This window comes from Schistocerca gregaria, chromosome 1 (assembly GCF_023897955.1).
Source record: "Schistocerca gregaria isolate iqSchGreg1 chromosome 1, iqSchGreg1.2, whole genome shotgun sequence".
NCBI lineage: Eukaryota > Metazoa > Arthropoda > Insecta > Orthoptera > Acrididae > Schistocerca > Schistocerca gregaria.
In genome coordinates, this window is record NC_064920.1 from 729773839 (window position 1) to 729788653 (window position 14815).

The 14815-nt window shown below is 38.2% G+C and overlaps 1 protein-coding gene across 7 annotated transcripts in view; it reads right to left on the bottom strand.

The window, feature by feature from the left end:
- The window catches only part of LOC126267010 (ATP-binding cassette sub-family C member 5-like), a 531190-nt gene extending 516669 nt beyond the window's left edge, over positions 1-14521 (bottom strand). For 3 of the 7 annotated variants that reach the window (XM_049971823.1, XM_049971815.1, XM_049971797.1), the window contains exon 1: positions 14033-14520. The gene's annotated coding sequence lies outside the window, so the exon portion shown is untranslated. Of the gene's footprint in view, positions 1-13886 lie in introns of all 7 variants that reach the window. The other 4 variants (XM_049971833.1, XM_049971806.1, XM_049971782.1 and 1 more) reach the window with 3 other exon arrangements.
- Between the last annotated feature and the right edge of the window lie 294 nt (positions 14522-14815).

The window sequence follows — 14815 nt, forward strand, 5'->3', positions numbered from 1 at the left end:
GGCACTATCCCATGGGCCCTCGGCCCACCTCAGCACAGACTTTGCAGTACAATTTCTACAGTATTTGTGGATGGTAGTAATGGATGCCTATTCATATTTCCCCTATGTGGTACTAGTTTCCTCCAACTCAGCAGAAGCCACAAGGCATCAACTGAAGAGCAAAGAAACTGGTACACCTGCCTAATATCATGTAGGGACCCCGCAAGCATGCATAAGTGCCGCAACACGATGTGGCATGGACTCGACGAATTACTGAAGTAGTGCTGGAGAGAATTGACACCACGAATCCTGCAAGGCTGACCATAAATCTGTAAGAGTATGAGGGGCTGGAGATCTCTTCCGAACAGCACATTGCAAGGCATCCCAGATATGCTCAATAATGTTCATGCCTGGGGGGTTTGGTGGCCAGCAGAAGTGTTTAAACTCGGAAGAGTGTTCCTGGAGCCACTCTGTAGCAATTCTGGATGTGTGGGGTGTCGCACTGTCCTGCTAGAATTACCCAAGTCTGTCAGAGTGTGCAATGGACACGAATGGATGCAGGTGACCAGACAGGATGACAGACTGTCAGAGTCACATATCTAGACATATCAGGGGAGCAACATCACTCCAACTGCACATGCCCCATATTATTACAGACCCTCCAACAGCTTGACCAGTCCCCTGTTGACATGCAGGATCCTTGGATTCATCAGGTTGTCTCCATACCTGTACACGACCATCCTCTCGATACAATTTGAAAAGTTGAATGCTTTACACGCTGACACTTGGTGATGCCCCAGCATTGAAATCTGTAGCAATTTGAGGTAGGATTGCACATCGCTCATGTTGAACAATTCTCTTCAGTTGTCATTGGTACCATTTTTGCAGGTATTTTTTCCAGCTACAGCAATGTCGGAAATTTTATGTTTTACCGGACTCCTGATATTCATGGTACACTCATGAAATGGTTGTATCGGAAAATCCTCACTTCACTGCTATCTCAGAGATGCTGTGCCCCATCGCTCTTGTCCAGACTATAACACCACATTCAAACTCACTTAAAGCTTTATAACCAGTAACCAACCAAACAATTGTGCCACGCACTTGTTGTCTTACATAGGCGTTGCCATTCTGTATGGACAGCAATGTACGTTGTTTCTTTGAATTTTATGTACTATGCTGATAGACATGTCCAAAATTTGTGCAGTTCCCCATGTAATGTATACCTGCACACAACTCTTTGATCCTTCCTGCAGTGTTTTGGCCACACCTTTTACTTCTGTTAGATCAACTGTTTTCCTCCCTTTGCCACAGAGCACTTCAAAAGAACTTGTCATTTCATAATCATTTTCTCCACATCCTTGGCAAACATTGGAGCAGTGTCTTTTTTCGTACCCTTGAATGTCCAGTACTTCTGGCACACAGTCGCCAATCTTGTAAAAGAGCTTTACCAGCAACGTGCAATCCTGCATTGAGACATTAATGCTGAGCACCTCAGGCGCAAACTGAAGAACAGCAGTGTACCCCCAAACTAGTAGTAAAATTCCTGTTAATTCCTTTCTTATTTTCCCATAATGTTTTCCACTTCTTCAATTATATTCCATTTAAATTCATCGGCATACTGAGCAGCAATTTGTTTTTTACAGTATTTTGGAACGTTAAGTATAATCAACCTGTATATTTCTAGATTCATCCATTGAAGTTGGTTCTAGAAACATTCTAAGTAGGTTTTCACATGATAGTTTGTGTCTTTCTTCAAGCACTTGCCAGTTCAGTTCCTTCATCACCTTAGTGACATCCTCCCATGGGTTGAACAAACATGTGACCATTTCTGATGCCCTTATTTCTATCCATTCAATATCCCCTGTTATTTGTTATGAATCCTGCACATTTGTGCAATAGTGTATGGTGGGTCGTATGAGTGTTTTGTATGCAGTCTCCTTTGTAGACTGGTTACAGTTCCATAGTGGTCTCCCAATGAACTGCACTCTGACACCTGCCTTAACTCTGAGTGAGACTATATTACCATTCCATTTTGTATCCCTAGATATTGTTATACTCAAGCAGTTTATCACTAGCTACACTAAGACACTATCCACTCTTGTTGCTGGATTCATCTCACTCTGTTGTACTGTCATGAGACTTTGTCAGCAGTGATCAGCTACAAGTGATAGACTGAAACCTTTCCTCAGGATAACTGTGCTACCACAGCCTAACACATGTGGTAGGCTCTGAAGTTGATTGTATCATATTCATTCGTCAATGACTACATCCTGTAGTAAACACTGAACTTCTGGAAATTCATATATCAGTTGGTTCTATTTTGTTTATTCCCTTGTGGACTTCAATTTTTCTGTAGATACACACATCTGCTGATTTCTGTTGTTTTAATGTTTCATGGTAGGCAAACACTTATAACTATAAAAGTGTTTATTTATTACAGTACATTACAGCAGTTATCAATTGCAGACTATCAGTTGTGTGCATACTATTCTCTATTTAATTTCACATGAATGATAATCAGGCTTTATGTAACTGAATAGGGATGTAAGAGTAGTATGATGCTCACAATCACATCTCCACTTTCCTGTGTTTACTTGTGAGTTCAACTCCGTATCACACCAAATAAATTCCAATTGCCTTAATTAAACATGCAACCCCTAATGTCCTTGAGGTACAGGATGGGAGCAAGGTAAAAATTGACATGTCGCTTACCAAGACCAGAACGTTGTGGTGAAGGAGATATAATAGTGAAAACTAAAAGTAGTGTTCATACTAATGAATGAAAAGCACCAATGTTGTTCTACCAAGAACTGACATAAGATTCAGTTACCACACTCTTCATACATTTAAATAATTCAGCCAAATGTGGCTCCAAATTTAAATTACTTGAAAAATGTTAATTTTGAAGCAGAACAGTCCTTATCGGGCAACAATGAGTAACTGCAGTGTAAACACAGGGGCACAAAGTAGACAACACACTATGTGGATGAAACAACTGAACTACTTACAGTTGCATAGTGGGAAGTGGATGACGTATGCAAAAGATCTACATCTACATACATACTCTGCAATCCACCATACGGTGAGTGGCGGAGGGTACCTTGTACCACAACTAGCATCATCTCTCCCTGTTCCACTCCCAAAGAGAACGAGGGAAAAATGACTGCCTATATGCCTCTGTATGTGCCCTAATCTCTCTTATCTTATCTTTGTGGTCTTTCCGCGAAATGTAAGTTGGCGGAAGTAAAATTGTACTGCAGTCAGCCTCAAATGCTGGTTCTCTAAATTTCCTCAGTAGCTATTCACGAAAAGAATGCCTCCTTTCCTCTAGAGACTCCCACCTGAGTTCCTGAAGTATTTCCATAACACTTGCGTGATGGTCAAACCTACAAGTAACAAATCTAGCAGCCTGCCTCTGAATTGCTTCTATGTCCTCCCTCAATCCAACCTGATAGGGATCCCAAACGCATGAGCAGTACTCAAGAATAGGTCATATTAGTGTGTTATAAGCGGTCTTCTTTACAGATGAACCACATCTTCCCAAAATTCTACCAATGAACCGAAGACGACTATCCGCCTTCCCCACAACTGCCATTACATACTTGTCCCACTTCATATCACTCTGCAATGTTACACCCAAATATTTAATCGACGTGACTGTGTCAAGCGCTACACTACTAATAGAGTATTCAAACATTACAGGGTTCTTTTTCCTATTCATCTGCATTAATTTACATTTATCTATATTTAGAGTTAGCTGCCATTCTTTACACCAATCACAAATCATGTCCAAGTCATCTTGTATCCTCCTACAGTCACTCAAGGACGACACCTTCCCGTACACCACAGCAAACAGCCGCACATTGCTATCCATCCTATCCAAAAGATCATTTATGTAGATAGAAAGCAACAGTGGACCTACTACACTTCCCTGGGGCACCCCAGATGATACCCTCACCTCCGATGAACACTCACCATCGAGGGCAACGTACTGGGTTCTATTACTTAAGATGTCTTCGAACCACTTACATATTTGGGAATCAATCCCATATGCTCGTACCTTAGTTAGGAGTCTGCAGTGGGGCACCGAGTCAAATGCTTTCCAGAAGTCAAGGAATATGGCATCCGTCTGATATCCTTCAGTGCAGCAACAGAGAAGCTAAACACTACAAAGGAGACAGCACAGTGCACTATGTTCTCAGTTACAGTGATGAGTAAGTGTTGTAAATAGTCTTCACGGGTTTGCCGCTGGATCACGTTCGGTGGCAAACCTGTGAAGACAGCCGGGAAAGCTTGAAGAGTTGCTCAAAGCAAACTGCATTTGGTGCAGTTGCATTAGGCACTAATGAAAGAGGCATAGGCCTTTTGGATGGGAACCAGTTTAAGAACATTAAGCACATATATCAGCGTTTTGTATTTTGAGAGTATACTCAGATTGTAACATCTGTTTTATTTGGTGCTTGAAACAATATCATATCCAGCAATACAGAGCAAACAGATGATCAGTCATATAAATTGAATATGCGAATAAAAAAATGAATTACAAGATTCTAAGATTTCAACTGCTACTACAGGCATAGAAGGAAATGAAAGAAGTAAAGAAAGATGAGGCACTAATATAAATGGCATAAAAATAGGATAGGGATCTGTGGAGAAAGAGAAATGTTCTGATGCAAACATAAAACCAGTAAAATTTACAAATAAAATTTCAGAGATGAAAGATAAAACTGTGGATAAAGTGAAAGACTGTGACATCAGGAGAACCTAACTCAGAAATAGAAAACCATGTTAAATCATTATTTCCATAGAAAGGACTATAGCGAGTAATAGTAACAGATCATCCAAATACTGCCAAACTAATGTGCATAGGAACAAATAAACGTTGTGGCCAGTTGTTGAGTGCATTCGAAAGGTAGTGGGAAAAGCTACAGATTTTTCATTTAACAAAAAGAAGAGATATGGCAGGCGACACTGTAGAATCAGTGTACCCAGAATATCCTCAATTTGGAACAAAATACTGAAACAACTTTTTTCAAAGACTGCAAAAGAAAACCACAAACAGTGCTTCAAGAAATATGCAACAAAGAAAGAAAACAAAGACAACACAGCACGAGAGGCAAAACAAAAGATTTGTGCTCATAAAATGAGGTCAAGTGTGTAGTACAGAATATGATAAGGTACAACTTATATTGTAGAATGAAACAGAATGGAAGGAGGAAGGAATAGAAGGTATATCTAGCTGTATCAGTATGCAGAGGTAACTGCAAGAATATAGTAATGTTTGGTAAAAAATCATATAATACGTGTGAATAGATTTAAAATGATAAATGTTATTCATTATGTTTGTATTGAATCAGTGTTAGTTTTATGGACAAGATGGATTCTATTAATGTGATTGAGAAAAACTGCTTGGAATTGGTATGTAGGCAAATTAAAACCGTGAACAGTTCAAATATAAATGTTAATGTGAACTAGTCACATATTTTTGAACAACAAAAGACAAATATATGTACAAGTGTTGATAGAAAATTGACATTTTATTACGTATACAACAGGAGCATGATGTGCATCGAATCGTAGGCAGTCTCTGTCATTCTTGTTATTCATGTATGGAACTTGATGTAGGCACATGAACAATAACATCCCCACAGACTGACAGGAAAGAAAGGAAGGAAGGAGAAGGGGCATGGAGCACATGTTATCACAGTGAAGCCAATCATCATGTCATAGACAAAAACCATCACAGAGATATGACAAATGAAGTGGGCGATGACTTGCCAAAATGAAGGTGAGGGGCTACTGACAAAATGCAGTGGCAAAATGCCATTGCACCACAGACAACAGCAGCAGTACATCTACCTACTGTCAAACAGTACAACAACACAGGGAATGCAGTAAACAAATCACCAGCATCATAGGCTACATTCAGCTGAGTGGCAGATGGAGGTCATGAACACATGTGACAGCATCTAAGGCACAATGCTGCAGACTGCTCACAAAGCAAGCCCAATGAACAAAGGTTCAATTCCAGGTGTGCAGCACATAAGAAACCATTAAGATGAAGGACTGAATCTACTTGAGTGGGTCCTAGGGATGTAACACACAGTAGTGTGGGCTGCTTGAAAAGACAGGTCATAAATTCGAATCTTGCAAAAACAGTCTTCAGTAGTTAGGTCAAGAACTTTAGTATATGCTCACTGTGCTAACCAGCAGGTAAATGCTACCTCTTTTAGATAAAAATTCTGTCTCACTGAGCTGACAAATTCTTGCCAATGATTCCTTGCTACACATTTTTCTAACAACAGACTCATCTAACTTCAACATAACTATCAGAGTAACTAGTTAGATTTACATCCTAGTGTCAAAAAAATGCTCATTTTTAAATATCAAACACCAAAGAGACTTGTCACAAGTGGATTAAAATTTTTCAGTCCCTGAAAAGTCTAAATAATGTTCTGCACTTCCTTTTCATAGATGTAGAGGAAGTCTTGACACTTACCTAACAACTGATCAAAAGAAGTATAAAACATAAATACTGCATGATTAATGGGAAATCTCATATAAAGATGTGAAACAAATACTAACAGAGAGATAGAGGGGCTGGCCAGTACTTACCTCAGCTCAGTACAGCCGATAGATATACAAAACAGAACAGAAAATTTACGTATCCTAGCTTTCGGAACTTTGTTCCTTCGTCGTCCCCTCTCTCCTCTCTGGCGATGGAACAAAGTTCCGAAAGCTAGGATACGTAAATTTTCTGTTCTGTTTTGTGTATCTACCAGCTGTACTGAGCTGAGGAAAGTACTGGCCAGCCACTCTATCTCTTTATTAGTATTTGTTTCACAAAATAAATAGTGCTACTGTTTGGTTATGTAAAGTACGCAATTATCAACTGGCAGCATTGATGCAATTGGCTTTTATTTAAAATTACGACCAAAAGATTAGAAGACAGACAACCAGTTTCTCACAGATGAATGTGAGTGGCACACAGGCACCCTTAAAACATCAAAAAATCAAACTAGCTTTCACATCAGCAGTTCCAAGGGAGAGACGGGGGGGGGGGGAAGGGGATCAGAGGGGGAAGGGAGGTCAGGGGTAGGTGGGAGAGTGAGAGTTAGTGCTGGGGGAAAAAAAAAAAAAAACCAACAGCGTGAAAGATAGTATAATTTTTTTATCTTACAAACATATTTATCATCCACCTCTGCAGTGGAGTGGTTGTTTGAGTGTGTTTAGTTTTCCATTTTGTTGTACCCATCTCCATTAGTGTAATATTATTTCTAATTAAATGGTTTTGGTTGGGTAATAAAGTTTAAAGCTTTTGTTTAAGCTGCTGCTGTTTCGATCTTGATCTTTCAAAGGATAGCCTTTATTTTAATAAAAGTAATGATTCTTTTAGCTCTAATTAACTGAAGATAGCTATTTGAGTGAGTGGAAATTGTATTAGACACTGGAAAACAAAGATATTTGAGCTATGTGCATGTCTAATAAGAACAGCATACCTCTCTTCTATGATGTTGTGATGAGGAATATTCAGATAACAACTATGCCATGGACAGTGTGAGTGAGTAACGGGTTATGAATCAATCATATCTGTGGGTGAGCATCCCTCTACACAAAGAGTTTCTCCAAGATCCGCATTGTCAGTTTCATAAAATACAAACACAAACTGTAAATATCAACAATTAAGGTAAACAAAGCAGGAGAAACTATCTTGGTTCTGAGTGACTTCTCCAGTTTGGATCAATTGTACAAGGTTTCATTATCTTTCCTTATCTGCCAAGAGTACTTTTCTTCTAGCAGTGGAGCAACCACATTCAAGCAGCTCACATCAGGTATTGTTCTGTCTACATTACCTTGAACCAAAATATGAGCATCCATATTTTCAGAGTACATTAGCTGGTGCTGTAATCCCATGTTATATATGATTTAAAGTATGTGACTGTGCTGAAAAGTAATGCCTCTAAATTTTTTTGTACAAAAATTCTTAGTGGGAGAACAACGCCCTATCCCGACAATGCTAAATTTAGTGACTTGGCTTCCCTGTACTTCAGAAACCACTGTAGCTATTGAGATGGAACTTTTACAGGACATTAAACTGTATGTTCTGAGACTACTATAATTGCATTTCAGCTACTGCTTTCAGAAGTACATTTTTTTAATTACACAGTTAAAATTTTCTGTACCTTTTTGTAAATTATCATAAATAATTTTAACTATACATAACATTATATTCTTCTTTTAGTTTGGTAGACTCAGGATATGTATGTTATTACTCCCTGAAAATCTGAATATTCTGCTCTCAGTGGTTTCTGAGATTTCTGAAGAAGCAACCGCCGGTTGCGAAAGCTAGGAATTGTGTGCATGTGTTTGTGTGTTATTTTATTGTGCCTGTCTACCGGCGCTTTCCCACTTGGTAAGTCTTGGAATCTTTGTTTTAATATATTTTTCCCATGTGGAAGCATTTTATTTGGGTCTGCTTGTGTGTGTGTGTGTGTGTGTGTGTGTGTGTGTGTGTGTGTGCGCGCGCGTGCGAGTGTATACCTATCCTTTTTTCCCCCCTAAGGTAAGTCTTTCCGCTTCCGGGGATTGGAATGACTCCTTACCCTCTCCCTTAAAACCCACATCCTTTCGTCTTTCCCTCTTTCCTGAAGAAGCAATCGTTGGTTGCGAAAGCTTGAATTTTGTGGTATGTTTGTGTATCTATCGACCTGCCAGCGCTTTTGTTTGGTAAGTCACATCAACTTTGTTTTTAGATATATTTTTCCCACATGGAATGTTTCCCTCTATTTTATATATAATTCAGAAAATTGCAAATTATATAACGAGATAAAAATCCGAAAATGTTATTTTTTTCCATTCTAACTCCCCTTACAGCTTTTTTAAATAAAACAAGTGTTATTAACATTCTACATTTTTATTTGTCATATCTACATATTTGCAGCCTCTGCCTCTTGGGGGCTCTGAATTGCAGTGCGTAACATGGCAGCATGCAGCATAACTATATTGATACATGAGAAACAGTGTGCTGTAATCAAGTTTTGAATTTAAAGAATTCGTCCACAGATGGACTTATTCCCCCTCTCTATCAATCTCATCTTCCCTTCCTCCATCTATTTCCCACTCCCCCTCTCTCTGTCCATCCATCTCCTCCTCCCTCCTATCGTCTTTCCCCCTCTATCTGTCCTTCGCTTCCTCCCTGCTCTGTCTCTCCACATCCTCTTCTCCCACTCACTGTGCATGCACCTCATTTTGCACCTCTTTGTTCATCTGCTCTTACCATCTCTTTGTCCAATCCTTACTCTTCCATTCCTCTGACCAACTCCTCGCTCTCCTTGAGCATGACAATGCTGGACCTCACACGAACACAGCAACATCTGCTGCAATCTGACATCTTGCATTCACTGTCATCCATCATCCTCCATACAGCACCAATCTTGTACCTTCTGAATTTAATCTGTTTACAATACTTAAAAAGCATCTTCAAGGACGTCCCTTTGATAGTGATTAGGTAGTACAAGCAGAGGTGAGGTTGTGACTCATTCAACCAAGTCAAACATTCTACAGTGACAGTATTTACAAACTCGTCTCTCACTGGGAGAAATGCATTTGTCGCCGGGGTGACTGTACTGAGAGATACAGATGTTGACAAGAAAAATACAGATGTAACATGTCAATAACATTTGTTTTATTTTAAAAGCTTTAAGAGTTTTCACATAAAAAATTTGGTGGCATCACTTTTCAGCACACCCTAATAGTATCTTGGTTTTCAACATAACACTTTTGTCTTAGCTTAGGCTTAGTCACTCATGATATAAAGGGGCAACTGGTTTATCAAATTGTAATTTATTTGATTTTGTTGACAACCATATTGACTAATTTGCTATTCATTTTTAATACCATATTCATTAGTGCCATTTCTCCATGGTGAGGAATTGGTAGTTCGCAAATATTACACAGTAGTCACAACGTACTGATTAATCCCGATAGTCCTTGAAGATGCTCTTTAATTTTTGTAAACAGATTAAAATCAGAAGGGACCGGATTGGTGCTGTAAGGGGGATGATGGATGGCAGTGAATGCAAGATGTCAGATTGCAGCAGATGTTGCTGTGTTTGTCATGCTCCAGGAGAGCAAGGAGTTGGTCAGAGGAATGGATTACAGAAAGCAAATGAAACCATCAAAGATGTTTTATAGATGGGCGAAGATGTTTTATAGATGGGCAATATGTAATAAATTGACATTGGACATAAAGAAAACAAACAGTATGCACTGCACCGTAAGGAGGTAAAACTACTTTAAAATGTGTAAGAAACACTAAAAACACTAAGTTTTTACAGACAAATTTTTATCATCAGTTAATATAGAATGAACACACAAAGGTACTGGTAAAATGAATATGTCTTTGGCACAATCCGCTTCTAGGGCTCTATCATCAGTTAATAACAACCAATGTCTTCCGGTGATGTACACCAATTCCTGGTTACGGGGTTTCTTTTCTGGGGTTAGAGGGCATGAAACAATATCATAACTTTTAAACTTCAGAAAAAGGCCACAAGAATAATACATAAAAATAGTAGGAGGGCTCAATGTAAAGAACGATTAAAAAAACTGGTCATGCTAACCACACTGAGTGAGTATATCTACGAATCAGTGGTGTAATCATCGAAAATATTACTAAGTACTTCACTGACAGATCTACATTTATAATCACAAGACAGTTGACACTTTGAGCTCACATTTACAGCAGAAAAAAAAAAAAAACAAAAAACTTGAAAGAGCATTTTCTTCTATCAGTGAATAAAATTTTATGATGGGTGGATGTAAGGGTGTGCAAACCTACATGGAGCATATTTGGATGTTTACAGGCCTGCAGTCAGTTTTCTAAACCGAATGGAGTTAGTGCAAGGGGCACAGCAACATGTTCATGCCCAGGAGTCTTCAGAGGTTGTCCTTAGTGTCTGCAGCGATGAAAAGAAAAACTATGTTTTATATTAAAAGTTATCTGAAGCAAATTGTGTGTAAATCAAAGAATATTGTACAATAGGAACCAACTGAATGAGGCAATGCAGATGTTAAGATACAGGCATCATACTCAGGAGGATGGAGTTTACTCTGTCCAAGCACCCTGATTTAGGTCTTCTTAAATCATTCCAGGCAAATGCTGGGACAGTTCCTTCATCAAGGCCATGGTTGACCACCTGTCCTATCCTCTCATAACAAAACAACAGTTATGTACTCTGTGTATGTGTACACTTGGAGTCAGCAATTTTCGTTGTATTACATGGTAAGTCCCATATCACTATGAGATTTTGCTGAATAAAAATAAATAGCTAATGATTTAATTGAGAAACATTCACCACATTTATGTACAGAAGTAAGTAAATTATGCTTGTACATCAATGCAACTTTTTCCTAAGAAAATTTCAAACTGCTATCAAATATGACAAATTCTGTTTTACGTCATTCATTTGAAACTTGGCATGTGTTGCTGTTTCTGATTGAAACTTCATTAATAGTCACTCAAATGGTAGTTTATTCAGTAACAGGCTCACTGTTGATATCTGAAAAGATTGGGTAAATGGAATTCAGTGGTCGTTTGTTGCTGACTAGTCTACCATTTTATGACAGAATAACACATCAGCAGGTCAAATGTAGATCTGTTGATTGTGGATAAAGGGTGGTAGCTTGAGTGATTTAAGTAAGTTTACAACTGACAGGCAGTAGACAAAGATAAGTGGCAGTGCACAGCATTCTAATACTACAGAATTCTCAGGGTCCTTGAGAAGGCAACACTGTCCCCACATGCTCTCTAATGAAGGGCGGCAACTTGGTTCTGTTGGTTTGCCTAAAATAGTTAACATGAGCAACTGTCAATCACAATCTTATTTTAATAGACTAGAAGGTATATTAAAGTAGAACACTTTCTTTTTTTATTTCCTCAACAAGAAATGAGGAAGAGTCTGGCTAAGGGTTCTTACAGATCAATGTATCAGTGATAAGTGAATTTGTGACCAAAAAATAAAGCGTGCTAACAAGGAATGAAATGGTAATAACAGCTAACAGCACTCACTGGACATGATTCAGACTGTGAGATGCAGATTGCAAATTACATAACAAAGAAGAAAGATTGATTGAGTAGTTATTGTTTGACCTGTGTAGGTGGAGGAAGCAAGAGACAGTCATGACGGTACTGTACAGTTCACTTGTGCTGTAGCTTTGTAAGTCTTACTGCCTGTTACTGCCACAACTTCATTGTCACATCACTTTTGAGTTATAAAGAAATGTAGACATCACAAACAGTACCTTAAAGCACTTCTTGGAAGTCAATGATTGTCATAATACAGTCAACCACTCACTGACATTCTACTATTCACAATAATTTTCCACCCTTCAAGATGGAAAAACTTGTAGTCAATGGAAATATCTCTCAAATACTCATTAGTTCTGAACAGCACAAAATATACTGAAATTTCATAATTACAACAGCAGATATGAGGTATGTCTCATACAACTTATCTCAGAAGACTAAAGACAATAACAAAAGTCCTGTGTGTAGGGCCTATTTAACATTATATCGTAGACTACCACTGTGATAACATTTATTATTCACTCTAGTTCAATTTACAATTTCTTTTTCTTATCTTGGAATGAGGCACCGGAATCATTAATGAAAACATTACCTAACATCTCCAATACAAGTTCAAATCAATGCAGAATGAAATTTTATGTTCAGCTAGGCCTACTGTAAATCAACTTCCTAATTTTCTAGCTTGCATTGATTTGCTTTGTTGTCTCCTTACATTTCTATTTGCACTGTGGGTTAAATGAGTATAGTCTCTTGTAAAACTGGCTCAGAATATGTCAGTGTAACACATGTATCAGTGTAAATACAACACAGATTGAAGTATGTGGTTTACATTAATGAGTCACATATGGTGACTGGGTATAAGTTTACAACCGTCGATGAACTTTAACCTTGTAACCAGCCTGTTGCAGGGAAAATAACAATTTGGCCTTGTTTAATAATTAATTTTCTTTTGAATCCTTTATTTCGAATGACTAAATTAACTTTAGAGGTAGGAAGAGCCAGAAAAGAAAAACTTCTTTTACAAAGGTTACTAAACATACATATTAATAGACGTTAAAGTTAAATATAGCAAATACAATAAATGAAACAGTTCAGTCACAACAATACAGTAAAAAATATTGTTAATATTATTCACAGAATCAGCAAATATTAAAGAGATATTTATGTAATACTGGAGTATGCGTAATCATTGTTCATAAATATTTGCAGATAGGTAACAGATTTCTTTCGATTATTTTAGGTTTAGGCATGTCGTGGATTTTTTTTACTTTTGCTCTTCGAGTTCTGAACGTTCATTGAAACAAGATTTATTGCTACACAGCTTCAGTTATCAACTTGCATCGTTGTGAGTCCTTATTAACTTATTTATATATCTTTACTACAATCAAAAGTATTCTCGCACGGCCAGTAAAAAATTCTGCACAAAATGGGGCTTTCTGTGGAATTGAAGATTGGGAGAATTCGGTCTTACAAGAATCCTTGTATTGTTGAAAGGTGCTTTGGCTACATAAAGTTACAAAACAGCATTCTGACTACTCGCAAAATGCGGTCATTTCGTATGTAAGAAGCTATAAAAAAATACGTTATACGCCTAAAATGGTCTTCGCTATAACACTAACTGTACTGTTTGTCGTCACACTAACTATTCTATAAACTACGTTAGGTACAACAATATCGACTCATTCGCATGGGCACTACATAGCTTGCACATTCATGTGTAACCTATCTACTGTTTTCTTACGGAACAACTACTGTATGTCCTACTTTCCTTGCGACACAACTGTTGCATATGCATAACGTAGTTTAACGAGCGCACCTGTAGCTTTCAAAACAAAGCAAACACGCTGATTTGAAGTAGAGTATTTCATCTTTTACCGGCAGAATAAGAACTCGTCAAAGGACTCCAAGCATTGAAATGAAAACTGGAACAGCTCTTACGATATAATGCATCGCATTACTTACTGTCTACACATCTGGCAGACCCATAAACCAAAACAACTATCCCTGTTACGCACAGCAGGTACAGCACTATACGTATAAACCGTGACACTAATAATCACGAAACGCATCATGGAATGACACGCCCACTTCATCGGAAATTGATAAAAAGTCTTTATCAAGTTCAACGGACTATAAAAAAATTAGCCCTATGAAAAATGGTCACGTACTATTTCTACAAACAGTAATTCGCATCACAGATTTATATTAAATTTGTTCATCCAAACACCTGCTTCTTTACTTAAATTATCAAAAGCTGTAAGGAGCAGTCAAATGAAAACGAGACCGAAAACGCAGGTAAACTGTTTATTAATTCAAAACTAATCGCCATAATCCTTAGTACATTTATCCCACGTCGAGACTAGCCAACGCCTTCATAGAAAAATGTTTGCGGTTGCCTGCGGAACCGTGTCTGTAATCAGGCAAGCAGCTCTTCATCCGAAACAAATCGATGGCTACGAACCTCTTTCTTTAGGGCTCCAAAAATGTGGATATTCAACGGGGAACGATCGGAAATGTCTGGAGGATGTGGTTATGAGGTGAGAATGCTTGACAATGGCCAAAGAGTGCTTGGCTGAAAGCTCGCGTAATTTTAATCACTTGGCGTGGCTGGAAACCTGAGAACTTTTTATTCAATAATTATGAAAGAGTAACCAGAGCCTGACAATCTGTCCATTTCGGTTTTATTTCCTATGCAACTAATAACGTCATAAGTAACTGCATTTTTCTCTTTCATTAAAAGTGACT